Here is a 20,292-nt window from a genome sequence, read left to right on the forward strand (position 1 = left end):
AGCAGTTAAAGGAGTGGATGAATCAGTGTTTACGAAATTCGTGTTGTTGGTGTACTTTTGCATCAGAAGTACATTATGTCTAGGCTCTTGTAACAAACATGCATGCCCATGTGGCGCACACACACACACACACACACACACACACACACACACATACACAAGGGATTAGGAGTACTAATATTTTGCACGGAATCAAGGTCACAACTCCTCGGCTCAAGCCTCGGAATCATTCACAGCAAGGTAAGCAACGACGCCAGTGTGACCTTGTGGCTGGGAATCAAGCACAGTACATATTTCTGACACCTTCGGCAGCTGTTATATGCAACATCAACTACAACAACAAAAACATCAATAACAATAATAACAATAATGATAATAAAGCAACTAGTACACACTCGAGAAGCGGCATCACAACACAAATTAGATGCTAACTTTCTTCTTGCTTTTTAAGTCCGTCTTTCCTTTTATCTTCATTGATTAGTCTTTACTTCTCCTTTCTTAGATCTCAACTTTCCCGCGTGCGCCCACATGACTTCCACGTTCGCTGCAAACAACATGGAGCTTGAGTGCGAGGCGGCAGTGGCTCATGAAAATATCACGTGTAAAATGAAAGAAACCACTGACACTAGGATGTCTTTGTATTCCTGCGCATGCAAAAGCACTCTTTATATGAAGAAATTTGCCGACCGCAGTTCTTGGCAAAGGTGTAGCCGTGAACTGTTATGCAAGGCGATGCACAGCTTATCGCTACATTCACCTACAGACGGAATGAAGGCTGAGGGAGGCGGGGCTGAAGGAGATGGGAACAAAGGACATGTGGAGGAGAAAAGGTAGAAGATGCCGGCTTGTCACCACACTGGACGCCTGCCTGCCTCTCACAAACATCTGTCACCTGCCACTCAACACTCAGGTGAGTGTGGCACCTGCCCGGCGGCTTCCCACCACCACCTCCACCATCATATTTTTCCATCGTCTTTACTATCGAGGACACCACCACCACCGCACTATCCTCTGCTACTCTCCCTACTCTTCTACCTTCATCGTCATCACCATCATTCCATTCCTCTTCTTCCTCACCACTACCAACAATCCCACATATCCCTATCCCCACTCTCCCCCTCCCCACAAGCAGCGTTCCCACCAGCTGGCTCGATTCCGCCGTGCGACACCTGTCCACCTGCCGCTTCAACACACCGGCCACTGACACACGGGAAAATGCTTTATCTTGCAGTAATTATCAGCAGAAAACATACTTTAATGTGTGTGTTTTCCAGTAACGTGATGGTTGACGCTTTCAGTAAAAGACACGACACGGAGATCATCAGTTCAAATTTTTGCCGGATTACAACAATTTGTGCTCGTCTCTTTACACACTGCAGACACTGGTGATTATTCAGAGAAAAGGCACGAGGTGTCCTGAAGCAGCGTGGCGTGGTGCAGGAATAAACAACACGCCCTATCCTACACTAAATTCATGAATAGGCTCATGAATAGATAGATGAATAAAAATTACACACACACACACACACACACACACACACACACACACTTATGCTTGTGTAGTACATGCATTATTGTCCTTGTCTTCCTTCCTCGTCCTACATCATCATCATCATCAGCAGCAGCAGCAGCAGCAGCAGCAGCAGCATCACCGAGAGAAAGCAGCAGCGGCAACAGCAGCAGCAGCAGATGCAGCAGTAGCAGTACTTCATCCGCCGCCTCCTCCTCTGCCTCATGTCAGACACCGGTCGTGCTCGCGCGCCGTCTCCTCCCAGACACTCAAGATAGAATAGAGATGTGCTATCAGCAGGCAGGAAGGCGCGGGGTTCCTGGAGGCGCGTGATGATAGCACGAGATTACCGCAACAGCACACGCGGGGCTCTCCAGACACACCTCTTTCAGTATCTTCCCCCTCCTCCTCCTCCTCCTCCTCCTCCTCCTCCTCCTTTGTAATATCGTGCTTCTTCCTTCACCTGCTCTTCTTTTCTTTCGTTTACCTACTCTCTGCTACTTTTCCTTCGTTATTTTTCTTTTCTCCTTAACATCTTTCCCTTCCCGAACACACTGGTTCGTAGTCCTCACTCCTTACTCTTCATCATCCCCTTCTTAGACCTTTCTTCCTCCTTATTCTCTTCTTAGACCTTTCCTTCTCCTTCTTATCTTCTTTTTTTCTTCTTTCTTCAATTTTTCTTTTTTTCACTTCTGAGTTTATATATAAGTTTCTTGGTTTTCCTTCCCTTCGAAACCACCGTCCTTCCTGTCCCTCCTTTCCTTCCTCTTGATTCATTCTGCGGGTGCTGCACAGGGTGGCCGCGGCAGGTGTGGGAGTAACGAGGGATTCCCGGAGTGGCAAAGGTGCGAGGGGCTGATAACGCCCTTCTCGGGAGCCACTTGACGGCACGTGGTGGCCCTTCCCCTTTCGTTCATGTTGTGTCATCTATTTATTTGAGCCAATTTTAACTCATATCTTTTAAGGTTTTATATTTGTCTCTCATTGCTGGATTAAGGAACTTTTCTATGCAATATCCAGTGTATTTTGGAAGAATGTATATACTAGGTGTGTGTGTGTGTGTGTGTGTGTGTGTGTGTGTGTGTGTGTTTGTATATTATATATATATATATATATATATATATATATATATATATATATATATATATATATATATATATATATATATATATATATATATATATATATATATATATATATATATATATGTGTGTGTGTGTGTGTGTGTGTGTGTGTGTGTGTGTGTGTGTGTGTGTGTGTGTGTGTGTGTGTGTGTGTGTGTGTGTGTGTGTGTGTGTGTGTGTGTGTGTGTGTGTGTGTGTGTGTGTGTGTGTGTGTGTGTGTGTGTGTGTGTGTGTGTGTGCGCCCGCGCGCGCGCGCGCGCGACTTAACACCCTCCACGCCCTTGGGGAGTTCTTTGTGCTGCACCGGAATCAAATATATTGATGGTGACGATGGTGGTGGTGGTGGTGGTGATGATGATGATGATGATGATGATGATGATGATGATGATGATGATGATGATGATGATATGTGATTGAAGATATTTTTTTTGTAACAGTTCACACGGATCTCTCTATCCGTACGTGGGATGTGACTGTGTCATGATTTCATGTGTGTCTCCTCAAGGCGGTTAGTGGTAAAGCTTGATTCTCATAAACATTTTCTTCTTGAAATACAAAATACATAATTAGAAGAGTAAGAAAAAAAAAAAGAAAGCATCGTGTGCCCCTCGAGCCATCTGTCGAGCTCAAACAGTAAATTGGAAAATATTTTAAGATGCAAATCCGCGCCGAGGCTCAGCTGCAAAAAGGCGAATCCTACAGGGTTTGTTTACCTCGGCGGCCGCCACCACCACCACCGCCCTGGCCGGTGTGCTCCCGGGCGCTCAGCCACTTCTGATGATCTATGAAGTACTTCCTACGTTTCCTGCCACCAGAACTACAATGAATATGATATATCTTTACACATGCAGAAGAAAACAGTTACTGTAATAAAGCGCAAGGGAATGAGTTGGTCTAAAACTCTAAATGGTCGTGACGGGAGGAGACGAAACATTTATACACCGCGAGCGTAGATTAGTGAGACGCGGGGCCGGGGAGGATTAAACCCGGGAGCGTTACACCAATGTTTTGAAATCGCCGCCAAAACCTTTCGCTCTACACAGAATTAGCGAGAATTGGAATGTAATTTTAATCTTATTACTTTGAGCGAATCGGACGGTGAGCGCCCCCTCCATCCACCAACCCTTCACCAACTGTCCCCCCCCCCCTCTCTCACTCTCCAACCACGCCCTTGTGTTCCTACGTCCGTACACACACACACACACACACACACACACACACACATCAAATAAAAAAAAATTAATATATATATATATATATATATATATATATATATATATATATATATATATATATATATATATATATATATATATATATATATATATAATTTCAAATTCAAATTCCAAATAACAAATACGAGTACTGATACGATTCTCTCTCTCTCTCTCTCTCTCTCTCTCTCTCTCTCTCTCTCTCTCTCTCTCTCTCTCTCTCTCTCTCTCTCTCTCTCTCTCTCTCTCTCTCACAGCAGCAGGCAGGTCTTCTTTAAAAAGCATACGAGCGTCCGATCACAAAACACTCAGTCACGGATGAACCATTTGGAATCCGCACAAAGATTATGAACGGAGGCGAGGGGAGCGAGGAAGGGAGAGGCTTGGGAGGCGGGCAGGGAGGGGAGAGGCAGGGCGGAGGGCGGGGTAGGTGATGCAGGTGGTGGTGGTGGTGATGGTGGTTGTCAATGTTGACACTGCGGCTGCCCACCTGCCCCGCCCCTCCACGCCCCTCGTCTCTCCCCACTCCCCATACAGAGCTCTATAGTCTCTACGCAACCCTCCTCTTCCTCCTCTTCCTCCTCCTCCCGACTCTTCATCCACCTCTCCTCTTTTCTCCTCTCCTCTCTCCCTTTTACTGCTCTTCACGCCCCTCATTCACTTCGGTAAGAGGCGGGAGGGTGTATTGTCTTAACAAGTAAATAGGTTTTCCATAATATTTTTTTTTCCTCTTTACGTGTAATGAGTGACCACATTCCCAAATACTGCTCCTTGTCGCGATTACTTTGAACAGGCTCCCGTGGAAGTAGTTGGGATTTTCAAGGATGTTTTCATTATTCTAGTGATAGTTTGGCAAGGATTCTACATTATGAATAAAATAAGAACAATCATGAGAATCTGGGGAACGATCTCTGTTGACACTTAAAATAGTTCTTATAAAAATCCAAAGCGTTTCCAAATAAGTCCCCAGATTATTAATGATTTCTTCGCCTTGTATTCTATATCTGTCAGGAATGGTCGTCCATATGAGAAAATATACTATCCTGCAGCTTTTCGTATGTTAAATCTCAAAGCAAAATAAAACAGTATAATAATTCCATCATTAGCATATTATTGAAATGGTTAATAAAGCACCGTTGCTCGTCCGCGTTTTCTTCTCCAGATGCTACGTGGGGTTATATTTTTCCTGGTGCCCTTGACATGCTGGTGGCGGCAGAGGTGGCTGATAGGCAAGCGTGGATCCACAGCCTGACTCAGTGACTTCGGAGTGAAGGCACACGGACCAACCTGTTTGCTATTGTGCCTCGTGGTGTATCATGAGGCTTCGACCACAACACATGGTTAGTATGAGATGAAAGCTGTTCCTGGGAAAATACTAACGATGATGATGATGATGATACAACAACAACAACAACTACAACTACTATTACTGCTACTTGCTACTGCTGCTTACTACCGCTGCTGCTGCTGCTGCTGTTGCTGCTGCTGCTGCTGCTCTTCCTTCCACTGGTAAGGCTAATGGTAATAATAATAATAACAACAACAACGGTAATCATAATAATGATAACAACAAAACAACAACAACAATTGTAATAATAATAGCAGTAATAATATGTATTGGTTTTACATTCAACCAAACTATCTCAACAAAGTACGTTTTCGTCATCACGCCTCGTGGACGATCAGCCTGATGCTCATACCTTTCCCAAGTACTGGTTTATGAACACACACACTTCTCTGTCCTCAACGCGCCGTGCCCCTGACAGCCTCGACTAGGGATTTTTTTTTTTTTCTAGTATTCCTTTTCCTTTCAAACCTATAGTGCTGCTAATCTCTTACGACTGCTTGCTTCTTTCTCCGTGTGATGGCCCAGTCTCAGCGAAATATGTAAAATTATACGGCTTCTGGAATGAAAACATAATAATCCTAAAGGACAATTGATGGGTGTGTGTGTGTGTGTGTGTGTGTGTGTGTGTGTGTGTGTGTGTGTGTGTGTGTGTGTGTGTGTGTGTGTTTGCACGCCTTCCTCACATTCATCATCATCAATAACGGCACACACACTGAAGGGGAGGCGCGTCACTTCACCAGCCATCGCCTGTCTACACATCCCATACACACTCTTGGAAACTCGAGCCACTGGGTAGACAGATACTCTTCTTTTCCTGAGTAACTTGTTTCGGCTTCTAACTTTACGGACATCCCTTTGGTGTGTCTCAGCGAAACGCCCTCATGAACAAGGCTGGCTTCTGGGAATTGGAACCTGTATTCTTGCAGCGGGACTCGTACAGTCTAAATAGGTTATGATCTTTACATAATGATTTCTATCTTTCACAGTTCGTCATCTTTTTTTTATTGAAAGCAGTTTCAAATTCAAAGGAACTAAAGTGCAGCACATGAAATTTAACCATACATCAAACACACACACACACACACACACACACACACACACACACACACTCCTTTTTTTTCTCTTGCCCTTCTAGAAACTTCACTTTCCCTCTTTCTTATGATAAAAAAGTTATCTACTGCAGTTTAAGTTGCCTAGACTCCACACACACACACACACACACACACACACACACACACTACTATCACAATTTAATGGTCGGCCAGCGGGATCGTCAGTGGGAAATCAAGCGGCTGGGATCGAGAGCTTTATCGCCCCACTCCTGCTCCCCTCTCCCTGCTTCTCCCGGCGCTCCTTTCCCCTCCTAGCCCTCCCTGCCTTCCTCTCCCTCTCCCTATCATCTCCTCGCGCCCACTAAACCCCTCCGCCCTCGTTTTCCTCTTCACGCACGTGTGGACCATCATAAAAAAGAGGAAAGAAGAGAAAATATGACAAAAAAGAGGTGGGGAGGTAAGCTTTACTACAGTTTTCGCTCGCCAGTAAACAAAAGAGGAGCGGCAATGGCTGATCCTCGGCTTTCCCTTCCCGTCCATCCATCCACTCACATACCTATCCACTTATCCCGCCTTATCCACCTCTCACTGACACTTCACTGATGAGGTTATAAATGCGTGATTGTTAGAGGATGATTGTTTTCCTGTTTTTCTCTCTTCTGGGCCAAAGAAGGGAAGGAATGAGGAAGGGCGGGGAGAAGTGATGTATATGTTCCTTCTCCCCCTCTTCTTTCTGCTCCTTCTCTTCTTTCGCTTGCTTTTTTTCCTTCTTCATCTTCTCTTATTTGTGCACTTGTGATTTATTTGCGATATTAAACTTCTCTTCCTCCTTTTCTTCCTCCTCCTCCTCCTCGTGCTCCTCCTTCCCCCCTCCCTCTTCCTCCTCATCCTCTTAGAAGGATGGACAAAAGAATCAAATCTCATGCAACGGGGCCGCAGGAGGGAGTAGGCAAGCAGTTGGCAACTTCAGGAGGACAATAACCATGAAGATAACGGCAGAATGTACGTATATAAGATATTCAACACTGTGGCGCGAGTGATATTGCAAAGAGTGAATTAAAAGAAGGGAAACTGATGAGGCAGAATGTTTTTTGTGCGAGTGGAACGCCCCATTATAGGAGTCACACTTCGTAAAAGGCCTGATTGTTTGTAAAATATTAGCATCTTCAAGGTGAAGATAAAATTGGCGAGGACGACACAGAACACTTGACATTATGGAAGCTGTTTATGCAAGACATGATATGTGAAATGTCCAGTGAGATTTTTAGTAAAGGACATTCTAGGTGTTCTCAGTGTAGGAGAAGGGGATGGTTGAGTCTCAATAAATAAGAAGACATAGTTGTGTGGAAGGTTGTGTCGAGTAGACTGAAGAGAGAATTTAGTTTTTTAAGGCATTGCACAAGACGAGGTTTGCATTACCTCAATAAGGGCAAAATGTGACAGGCTAGTGTGGTGAAAATTAATAGATGAATGAGAAACCCTGCACAACATACAAGTTCTCACTCCATCCACCACTGCGGCAGAACACACGAAAAGCGGTTGCAAAGGGCGGCGCTTGATTCACCTTAATGACTCAAAGTTCCGTCTTTCCCAAGCCGCCTGCAGGCTTTCTTCCCACCTGCATTAATGACTAGACAGGTGAACACGGTCGGGCCAATGTCATTAGAATAATTACCACAGTCAGCCTTAATGTCACACTTATTTCATTATTCACCCTCGATTTACATTCAACTGAGCAGCCGCGGTGGTGACGCGATCAAGGCTCGGCTCACCACTGCCGGCGTCAAGGCTGTTCCACTCCTACTGTGGCGATGGATTTTCGTCCTAGTGTTGGGCGGGAAGTGTCACTGTCTTGCCCCGGAGGACTGAGCGCCAGGCAATGAATACGTCGCCTGGCAATCAGGCGAGAGAGTGAGAGGTTTGTTTGTTTTAATGTGAGCGTCGCGGAGGGAGACAAGGTGTTTAATAAGCCATGGCGTCTTGGTGCTACGCTCCGCCACCAAACCACACCCATGATTTCTTCAGTGGCAGACGTTCCCTACATCCAAAACAGTGTTTTTTTGTTCAGCACTTGAACAGAAGCCTTGGAGGCGCGGTACAAAAGAGAGACAAAATACCACTGATGACGCGTTCCAAACCACCACAGAGAAGACAACACAAACGCTTTTTTTTTTTTTTTTTTTTATGTGCACTTAAGGGGATGGGAGAAAGAAGACGCAAATCCCTTACTTTTTAACTGAGTATTTCATCACATGACGAGGAATGTTAATGGAGCCAGTGATAGCAATGTGTGCGTGCTCATAGGTGTCCGGACAAACAATGTCATACGCTGATCATATTATATAGAATAAAAAAGAAAAAAGTTTCGTCAGTGTCTTTATCAAACTTTTCCTAGTGGCCTGTATTCCTTAATGACAATCACATTTGCGGCCACGTGACGTAGTATTCATGCAAGATAATTTCCTTTCATGAACGAAAAAATGTAACTTGTGCAACTTGGTAAAAAGTTACGGAAATAAGAGAAAAATACGTGTACAGTTCTAGAACCACCTGCCAATAAAATCTTTCCTACATACCCGCAAATAACGTAAACACAACACAACACAAAAATATTTGACAGAAATATAGAGAAAAGTAAGTTCATCTTCGAAAATACAGTTCCACTTTTCTTTTGACAAGTAGCAATACAGAGGAACACAAACAAATAAATCAGACCGAAACATACACAATCTTTTCCTCCTCCTCCTCCTCCTCCTGTTGCTCCTCCTCGGTGGGTCGTCGCGGCACCTCGCACCTTGACCCGCCGGTCCTGGAATTATTCAGGCGAGGGAGAAAACTTCTTCAAACTTGCACTAACCCGACAGATGATATTTGTTTCTTTCAACGCAAAGGCGAGCTGAAGGAGACAAGCGGGGCTGGGGCAAGAAGGACATGGGCGGTGCAGTGATTCTCCAGCGGCGCGAGTCTTTCTGGCCGTGCGCTCTCCTAAAGGTCAAAGCAGGAAGGGAGGGGAAAAGCAGGGGAGGAGGGAGAGGGGCGCCCAGCCAGATGACGGCAGTGCATTTTAATGAGACTCCTCGGGATTGGCTTTCAAGGCTTCGTCGTAAAAAGGCAGCGTTTTCTTTCTCTCGGAAACGTAATTAAGAGACAAAAATACAGCGGTGGCTCGCTTACTGGATAAAAGTTTAGGACGAACACCTGACAGGCCAGCGATGATGATGGTGGGTGTGTGTGTGTGTGTGTGTGTGTGTGTGTGTGTGTGTGTGTGTGTGTGTGTGTGTGTGTGTGTGTGTGTGTGTGTGTGTGGGTGACGTAACTAAAATTCTCAGGATCAGTAATCAGGACAGAACAAGAAATAATAGGATCAAGCTTGAAAAATTCACGTAGGTTCAAAAAAGAGATAAGGAGGAATTGGCTCTCAAAAATGAGTAATAGATGGATGGAACGGACTCACTGATCAGGCTGTTAGTGCTGAGTTGTTAGGAAGCTTTAAAAGAAGATTAGACAAATGGATGGGGAAGGCAGGTGGAAATACAAGTAGGTAGGCATGTTTCGTATAGGGACTGCCACGTGTAGGCCTGATGGCTTCTTGCAGCTTCCCTTATTTTCTTGTGTGTGTGTGTGTGTGTGTGTGTGTGTGTGTGTGTGTGTGTGTGTGTGTGTGATAAACGTCTGAATTGAAAGTGTTGGAGTAAATGAGTGTCTGCTTCGCTTCTTTATATTTTACATATCTCTCTCTCTCTCTCTCTCTCTCTCTCTCTCTCTCTCTCTCTCTCTCTCTCTCTCTCTCTCTCTCTCTCTCTCTCTCTCTCTCTCTCTCTCTTCAGTTTGTCCCTATCAGTCTGTTTGTTTTGATAAATGATAAGGTTTCTCATAACAGCAATGATGATGATGATGATGATGATGATGATGATGATGATGGCACGCGTTACACAAGGGTCATTCTTCTTAGCTGACTCAACCAAAGTCAAATCCAGATATCTTTTATTTTTATTTATTTATTTTTATTTATTTATTTTTAATTCGCAAGGCAGGATACAAAGGACCAGGGACAAACAAGCAGCAAGTACGCGCCCATACTGTCCAGTAAAAAGGCTATGCGAGACTTCTCCCGCACCGCCAGAGGACAGCACCGCCATCTCCAATAGAGAACATGCTCGTCATTAGAGGACACCACTTACTTACACACACACACACACGCACCTTCTCCTCCCCCCCTGTATACACACACCTTCCTCCCAACACACACACACAAACGCAGGAAATATCAAAGAGGTATAGAAAAAAAAAATAGATGTCCAGAACTTCAATATCCTAAGCTCCCATCCACCCTTTCTCTCTTTCCCCGCCAGCCACCACACACCTGCGCCCACCTGACATTCGCGGCGGTAATTGTGGCCTCAGGTGACAATGGCTCCCCTCACCTACAAATTATCGAACACCACGAAAAAATAGGATGCTCTAATATCCTCACTACAATACCTTGACTTAGTGGAGGAGGAGGAGGAGGAGGAGGAGGAGGAGGAGGCGGGGAGGAAGAAAAGAAAAAAAAAAACTGATATATTAATTTCGCTGACTGGGACAAGTGAAAGAGAAACAAAAAAGGAAAGGTAGAAAAAAAGTTATACAGGTAAATAAAAACGTTTAATTGATGAGGGTGTAGTATTTGGTGTCGTGGGAGGGTGTAGGGAAGGGTGTAGAGGAGGATAGGGCGTGGAAGGGTGCAGGGGGGAAGGAGGTGACAGCTGGACCATCGAGGCTTTTTTATCAGAATTTAGATAACCTCTTGAGACGCTCGGGGAAAAAAAAAATAGGAAGGGAAAGAATTGTCACCTGTATAACTTGAAGGCTTGGGACTGCTTTTGTTTTCTCTTTATACCTCATTTCTTATTTTTCGCTTCCAGTAATTGCAGTGGGAAGGGCGTCAGGAGAAGAATATGGTCACCTGTCAGTTTTTTTTCTTTATATTTTTATTTTATTTTATTTTATTATTTTTTTTTTTAGCTCCGGTAATTGAAGTCTTAAAAGCTTCAGAAAAAAAAATAATGTCACTTTCACTTTTGTTTTCCCTCTCTCCTGTCTCTCTCTCTCTCTCTCTCTTCTTTTTTCTTCTTCAGTAATTGTTATAGTGTAAAGTGACAATCTCTACCGCAAAAAAAAAAATAAAATAAATAAATAAATAGGCAAGTAAAATGGCGTGGAAATAATCGCTACTTGGTGATTTTCTAAATATTTTGCAGCATTCCGTGCACCGAAATATTTCATCTACTCATCTTTTGACAGTGGTGAAACTCGAAATAAATAAGTAACCGAATAATCAAATAAATAAATGAATAAATAGATAAACAGAATGTGCATATTGAAAAACATAAAACTGTAATAATAATAATAATAATAATGATAATAATAATGATAATGGACGATAGGGAAAGGAAGTCTCAATAGTGCCTACATTACATGCAACTGTTTAGTAATAAATGTAATAAGGCTGGAAAGCTGGAAAGAAAGTAGTCGAAGGCAGTAGATTAACTTTTAGTAGCAAAAAATGGAAGGGAAACATGAAACGTAACCTGAAATAAATAAAAAAAAAGGTAAATAAATAAATAGAAAATAAATAAAAAGAGACAGAATGAAGAAGTATGGCATAAAATTAATAACACTGAAATGTAAGGTCGGCTCGCACTGCTGTACGCGACGGTCTGGAACATTTTCAGTTTTATAAACCTCTTTGTGTAGACGTGACCGTGCAGAGCTGGACGCACTGAATATCAAACGCCAGGAAGGTTGACATGCCACATTTCACATGCGGACCTACAATGCCGAGGAAAGGCGAGGGTAGGATGATGTCCAGTCCAGTCTGAGGGACTATATTATGAAACATTTCTGCCGCCCACAACCACTACATTCTTTTCCTTCTTCTTTTTCTTCTTCTCTCTCTCTTCAGCAGCAACAGCAATAATGCAACAGCAGCATCAGCAGCAGCAGTACCGGCAGCAGCAATAATATATATATATATATATATATATATATATATATATATATATATATATATATATATATATATATATATATATATATATATATATATATATATATATATATATATATATATATATATATAGTTAGATAGATAGATAGATAGATAGATAAAAACTCATCATGAAGTAGATGTACTATTAATCCATTCCCTTTCCCTCCCCTTTACCTTCCTCTCTCCTTTCTCTCCTTTTCTTTCCCCTTCCTTCCTTTAGCCCCTCTTTTCCCTTTACCCTGCTCTTCGCCCTTGCCTATCCATCCATCACCCTCAAAAGGCGAGCTCACTCAGTTGTAAGGAGAGAGAGGGAAGGAGGAAGGAATAGAGGGGCGGAGGGTTAGAGGGGCGGGGAGATGGAGGGAGGGGGAATGGAATGGAGTGGGATGAAGTGAAAGAAAGAGGACAAAGCGCGTGGTCATTAGAGCAGAGGTAGACATTAACTGAATAACAGACCAGAGAAGAAGCTTGTCGCAGTACATGACAAGTAAATATATTACTGTGTTTTATATGTCTAATCTGTTTCAAACTTTATATATATATATATATATATATATATATATATATATATATATATATATATATATATATATATATATATATATATATATATATATATATATATATATATATATATATATATATATATATATATATATATATATATATCAATTCTCCGGCAGATTCCTTGCATAAGCTACAGCCACTGCCGCCATCACCGCTACCACCACCAGCTGGGAAGGCGTAATGGCTATAACATTGGTCGGCACGTGCTGAAGAGAGAGAAAAAAAGAAAAAAAAAAGAAAATAGGGAAAAAATGTAGGATAAGAACGATAATTAGTGTCGTAGTTAGCAGCAGCAGGAGCAACAGCAGCAGCACCAGCACCCGCAGAGGTAGCAGCAGTAACAGTAGTAGTACTCCTACCGCTGTAAAGGCCCATTTTGTGTTTTTGGTGTTTTGGTGTTCAATGTTCTTTGGTTTGTCAGGGCTGAAACCAACCACCGGACCATGAAGTTCTATTGGATGTGTGTCTCGGTAAACGAGTGAAAAGATGAAGAGTGAAGGGGCGAGAAACTATTTCTTCTCCCCTTTGGAATTTTCACTCCCATCAAAACAAAATAGTAGCAGAAGATGTCTTGCTTTTTGTTTGCATGGTCATATCTTTCCTCTTCTCTCTAGAATACCACCTCGCATGTGTAGAGAAAGGCGAGTCATATAAATCGTGAAATTACCATTACAATAACAACTACTCTTCTTTCCCGTCCCTATCCCAGTAATTCCTACTACTACTACTACTACTACTACTACTACTACTACTACTACTACTACTGCTGCTGCTGCTGCTACTGTCACCCCCACCATCACCACCCCTCACAAAGCCACACGCCAGCAGGACAGACCTGACCAGTTTCCTTCAATCAACAAAATAATGACAACACGCCATCTGAAAAAGAAAAATGAGACATGATCATAAAACACAAACAGCTGACACGGAAGACAAACGTTGTAGTTTAGGATGAGCAGCCGCCGAGCGAGTAGAAGAGGGAGGGATGTACGGAGGAGGGGCGGAAGGAGGGGCAGGAGGAGGCACGTGTCAGAAGAGGCTGGCACGTGCTGACCACCCACTCACGTAGACTCACGCACGCCCGCACACGCTCACGCACGCGCCGCGACCTCATTTAACCGTGCGCAGGACAGGAAGTGACTCTCATTTGCAAGCGAGATGTTTGTCCAGGATCCATAACGCTTCAATAATTGACTTCAAGGACTTGGCTTCCCGCGCCGCTCATGCCTGCCTCTTTTTCCCCTCTCTCCTTCCCTCGCCCATGCCAGCCGGAAGCCACAGGTGAGTTTGCTCTCTAATTGGCCAGGTAAACGAGGGTTAGTAGCAGGCCGTGGGAACTTTGTGTGTGTGTGTGTGTGTGTGTGTGTGTGTGTGTGTGTGTGTGTGTGTGTGTGTGTGTGTGTGCGGGTATAGAAGGTTTATGGATGGAGGCAATGTGCGGATGAAGTGACAGTGAAAGAAAGAAGTGAATGTGTCGGTGGAAGTGTGTGTGGTGTGTGTGTGTGTGTGTGTGTGTGTGTGTGTGTGTGTGTGTGTGTGTGGTGTGTGTGTATTATATCATGACACCGGTATTCACTCTGCTTTTACGGTAGATAAGGAAAGAAAAATTACCATGTCAACATGTATCTATGTATTGCACTTATGTATGCATGTATATTTTTTTTTCTTGTTTTATCAGTCACTTATATTTCTATCAAATAAAATTACTTCACATTCTTATCCAGTAAAATTACTTTCCTTATTCGATTTCTCTCTCTCTCTCTCTCTCTCTCTCTCTCTCTCTCTCTCTCTCTCTCTCTCTCTCTCTCTCTCTCTCTCTCTCTCTCTCTCTCTCTCTCTTTACTTGAAGGGCCTGAGGGGGAGAGGGAGGGGTTGAAGGGGGACGTAATCTGACCCTTCAAGTCTGCTAGTGTGTACGGCAACAGCTGTGTGTGTGTGTGTATGTGTGTGTGTGTGTGTGTGTGTGTGTGTGTGTGTGTGTGTGTGTTAAACATTTTTTCTTATAAAGTCCTGAAGTTAAGCCATTATTTTACAACGTTCACATTCGACATCAGATAATACAGATAAGTTTTTAAATAAATTTCTGATTTTTCCAAAGGGACATTGAGTTGAAAAAAGAAAAGGCATTTGTTTCATATTTTTATCGAATTTATATCATATCGTGCTATTTAATTGTTCCCGTGTGTGTGTGTGTGTGTGTGTGTGTGTGTGTGTGTGTGTGTGTGTGTGTGTGTGTGTTTCTCAGGACACAGGGAAACAAGTCGACTTTTCACGTGTTCTTATTTACATATGTTTCCTCCTTCCCTCCTCCTTCCTCCCCTTTCCCTCTCTCCCACCTCCCCTTTCCCTCCTCCTTCCTCCCCTCTCCCTCTCTCCCACCTCCCCTCCCTTCCCCCAACGTGACGTCACAGCGCGAGAAAGACAGCATCTGCTCCCGCTCTCACTTAAGCACGAGGGAGGGGAAGCAAGGAGAGAGAGAGAGAGAGAGAGAGAGAGAGAGAGAGAGAGAGAGAGAGAGAGAGAGAGAGAGAGAGAGAGAGAGAGAGAGAGAGAGAGAGAGCATGCCGAAGTTCAGAGACGGAAGAGGGAAATGAGGATAAAGAAAGAAGGAAAAAACAAGAAGCGAGATAACATACAGAAGGGGACACTACTGTAGCAAGGATATGGATAAAGGTAAGTAGACTGATAAACAAAGAAAGAGGAGGACGAGGAGAAGGAGGAGCTCAGTTGGTGAAAATGACGAGACAAGGAGAGAAAGTGCGGGAATATGGAGAAATGGAAAATAAGGTAAGACATGAACTGACTACCATTGTTATTTGCTTCATTAAATTATTAAAGGAAAGCGTACGTACACAAAGGGAAAGGAGAACACACACACAACACACAATACACACACACACACACACACACACACACACGCATTCATATCACACTAATACACCACACAACACAATCACCATCATTAACAATATCATACCTACCGCTTCACCACCACACACACACACACACACACACACACACACACACACACACGCATACACTAACACCCTTCTTGACAGGCACACACTCCACGGCCCCACTACACAACAACAGCACTACCCATAAGTCCTCACGTTGCTCTAATTCAGAATGCTACACCTTCAGGTATACACGTCCACACGTTCCAGGTCCCAGCATGCATTACATTCCTTTACGACTGACTGATTTAATTGACTGAGTCTTTGATTTATGAGCTGCAACACTAAGGTCATATAATACTACACTGAATAATGACGAAGCGTTTACTTTAAGAAAAATATGTAAATTGTGATCAAATGAAATTAAGACATCGTAGCGAAAATGGTAATAAAAACAAAAACAAATATATTTGGTGGGGAAGGCCGATGCGGTAGTAGTAGTAGTAGTAGTAGTAGTAGTAGTAGTAGTAGTAGTAGTAGTAGTAGTAGTAGTAGTTGTTGTTGTTGTTGTTGTTGTTGTAATTTACGTTATTACACCACATAATACCATACAGCCGTGTTGCATTGTATTATGAGGCACACTTTGCCCGCACAAGCCAGCACATATCGGCACACACATACAAACATTCATCTGAATGGTGGACAAGCATGAACAATATCTCACTAGTAACCCTCTCAGCACCATCATACACATATCCCATACAACCCTCAAGCACACACACACACAAACACACACACACAGTGTAGTGGTTAGCACGCTCGGCTCACAACCAAGAAGGCCCCGGGTTCGAATCCCGGACGCGGCGATACAAATGGGCGAGCCTCTTAATGTGTAGCCCCTGTTCACCTAGCAGCAAGTAGGTAGTAGGTACGGAATGTAACTCGAGGGGCTGTGATCTCGCTGTCCCGGTGTGTGGTGTGTCAGTGGTCTCAGTCCTACCCAAAGATCGGTCACTATGAGCTCTGAGCTCTTTCCGTAGGGGAACGGCTGGCTGGGTGACCAGCAGACGGCCGTAGGTGAATCACACACACACACACCACACACACTCCTCTGCGTACACACTCCACCACTCATATAACATCACTATCTCCTCTTTCCCTATCGCCAACACTGGTACAAGCCCACATCACTACTACACACTCTCACATCCCTCCACCCTCACCATTTACTCGCACGACCTCACCACAGTCCTACATCCGCCACCACACACACTCACCCCCCCCATACTTCACAGATACTGCATACTCATACACACCACCACATACATGTACCGTATTTTTCTGTACATCTCCACACACTCCTACATCCACACTACACACACACTTCTACATACACTTTCATACCCAACACCACGACCTCACACTCCCCTCGGCCCACCGCCCCCCCCGCTACACACGAGGTAAAACAGATCAAACATCAGTAAAGTACATCCCATTATAGACTCGTTGGGACAGAGGGAGGGAGGGAAGGAGATGTGAAGCAGGGCACGTGGCGGAGCACGGCGACGACACGCGGCACGTGCGGGGGGCGTGGCGCGGGGCGTGCGACGGGCGTGTATACAGCCTGAGCATTGTTTTACCTGGTCGTTGAGCGTCGAGAACGGAAATGAGAAGGCAGAAGGTTTAATCGCCGTTTACTTCCCCGGGGCTGTCCAGGGCCGGGCACGTGGCGGGGCAGGGCGTGATGGGGGAGAAGCACATCCATAAGGGGGCCTGATGACTGCTTGTTCACGAGCCGTTATCATTAACTATTATAGAACTCTCTGCTCCACTGCTGCTTCCCTCATGAATGATTGAAAGTAAGTGTGTGTGTGTGTGTGTGTGTGTGTGTGTGATATTTTCTCTTTCATTAAACAGTGGTAACCAGCTGTGGGAACACAACTAACGTGCACAGCGGGTGCCTGTATGACGTAACCTGAATGATCCACGTGGAAATTAGTTAACGGTAACCTAACAGCTGGCACTATTGATGTCTGAGATAAAACAGGATAGAGTTCACAGAAAGGCTGTGGGAAACTCATATCACAAGAAGTACCTTATAGAGAAAGGCAATAATGGACGGGGGAAAAAGATCGAGATAACAACATCAACACTTTCCTAAGCAGATAGCAACTAACAGGCACTTATACTCAAAACATTCGCCAGGAGATTGAGAATGTATAGGACAAGATGGAAACGAGTCTAAGGCAAATGACGAAGTGATTGCCTTGACGCATGCCACTGCCTGGACGCTAACAGGGATAAGGTATCTTAAAAATTTTGGCGTCTACTAATAGTAAGTTTTAGCATAAGTTGTTAAACCCTATTAATGAAACGATAATGTGATGACGATGCTGAGTTACTTACACACACACACACACACATGTCAACTATGTAGATATTTAGTAAAATTTACCCAGTAAATCAAAAGTTCGTCTCATCAACTCTTCTTTAACTGACTGTCTTCAGCCTCTTTCTCATCGCCGCAATGTTGCATCTTTAGCTATCTTCTACAGCTATTTTCGTGCTAACTGCTCTTCTGATCTTGCTAACTGCATGCCTCCCCCTCCTCTCGCGGCCTCGCTGCACAAGACTTTTCTTCTTTCTCTCACCCCTATTCTGTCCACCTCTCTAATGCAAGAGTTAACTAGTATTCCCAATCATTCATCCCTTTCTCTGATAAACTCTGGAACTCTCTGCCAACTTCTGTATTTCCACCTTCCTATGACTTGAATTCCTTCACGAGGGAGGTTTTCAAGACACTCATCCTTCAATTTTTGATTACCGCTTTGGACCCTGTTCTGGGACTGGCATCTCAGTGGGCTTTTTTTGGAAGAAAAAGAAGAAGAAGAAGGACGAAAATGAAGAAGGAAAAAATAATGAGAAACCAAATCAAAAGAAAACATTACGAACACAGGAAAGAAAAAAAATAATAAAAGAAGAAAACATCAAGACGAATAATAACAATATCGTGTATGTAGTAGTTTCATACCCTTCGCTCCAGTGTTATCTTTTCCTTCACGTCTTCAAAAGGGAGAGAGAAAAAGAGAGAGAGAGAGAGAAAAGAAGCAGCAGTGGCCACTGTTTGTAGAGTCTTAATTTATCACGGGAGCTATTGGTGCTAATTCTGCCGTGTGCTGCGGAACCCCACTCACCTCCCTTGTTCCCTCCCTCCCTCCCCCTCTCTCCTTCCTTCTCTCTTCCCCCTCTCTCTGCCCTCTCTCTTCCCCTCCCCTTGTTCCCTCCCTCCCTCCCCTCTCTCCTTCCTTCTCTCTTCCCCTCTCTCTGCCTCTCTCTTCCCCTCCCCTTGTATCTATCTTTTCTTTCCTCCCCTTTATCACAACACCACTCCAGTCATCCGTGAATTAAGTTTCTCTCTCTCTCTCTCTCTCTCTCTCTCTCTCTCTCTCTCTCTCATCTCTCTCTCTCTCTCTCTCTCTCTCTCTCTCTCTCTCTCTCTCTCCCCTTTTCTTCTTCTTCTCCTTCTTCTTCCCCCCTTTTCTTCTTCTTCTTCTCCTTCTTCTTCAGTCATCACCTCCTCCTCCTCCTTCCCCTCCTTTCCACTTTACATTTTTATTTATCTATCTGTCCAGTTTCCTCGTTCGAATTCTTGTTATTTGTTATCCTATCTAGACGTTAACAATCTCTCTCTCTCTCTCTCTCTCTCTCTCTCTCTCTCTCTCTCTCTCTCTCTCTCTCTCTCTCTCTCTCTCTCTCTCTCTCTCTCTCTCTCTGCTGCGCTTCACTCTTTCCTCCAGCCCTCCTTCCTTCCTCCATCTCTCTCCCCTTTCCCCGCCACATCCTCCCTACAACATCCCTAAGCTTTAATCTGAATCCACGAGTCCATCCTCTTGATTCCCTCTTTCCTTCCCTCCCTCCATCCACCTCTCCCTCTCCCTCTCCTTGGATTGCAGAGAAGCTCATCTCATCTCATCACACTTGCACATGTTCAGAGGATCATCACGGAAGCCTCTCGATCAAGCTTCCTCTTCCTCCTCCTCCTACTCCTACTTCTCCTCCTCCGCCTTCTCCTCCTCTTCTTCGTCACCCTTATCTTTTCGTTTTTCTTTCTTTTTACTCGTATTATTTCTTTATTATTATCATTATTATTATTATTATTATTAGTAGTAGTAGTAGTAGTAGTAAGTAGTAGTGTCATCATTACTATCATCATTATTTATCTTGTTCCTTCTTCTTCTTCTTCTTCTTTTTCTTCTTCTTCTTCTTCTTCTTCTTCTTCTTCGTCTTCTTCTTCTTCTTCTCTTTTTTTTCTTCTCCTTTTTTTCTTCTTCTTCTCCTTTTCTTTTTCTTCTTTTTCTTCATCTCCTTCTCTTCCTCATTCACTTTTTTTTATTCTTTCCGTGTATTATTTACCGGTCTGTTTCCTTGTTATCGTATTCTGTTGCCAGTTTTGGTTAAATGCACTCTCTCTCTCTCTCTCTCTCTCTCTCTCTCTCTCTCTCTCTCTCTCTCTCTCTCTCTCTCTCTTGTGTTAGTGGTAACTTTTGCT

General features: G+C 43.8%; 1 protein-coding gene across 3 annotated transcripts in view; it reads right to left on the minus strand.

Moving 5' to 3' along the window:
* LOC135107485 (pancreas transcription factor 1 subunit alpha-like) overlaps positions 1 to 20,292 on the minus strand; it is an 83,903-nt gene that overhangs the window by 46,048 nt on the left and 17,563 nt on the right. The window lies entirely within an intron of this gene.

The sequence above is a fragment of the Scylla paramamosain genome, chromosome 15 (assembly GCF_035594125.1).
Source record: "Scylla paramamosain isolate STU-SP2022 chromosome 15, ASM3559412v1, whole genome shotgun sequence".
Taxonomy (NCBI): domain Eukaryota; kingdom Metazoa; phylum Arthropoda; class Malacostraca; order Decapoda; family Portunidae; genus Scylla; species Scylla paramamosain.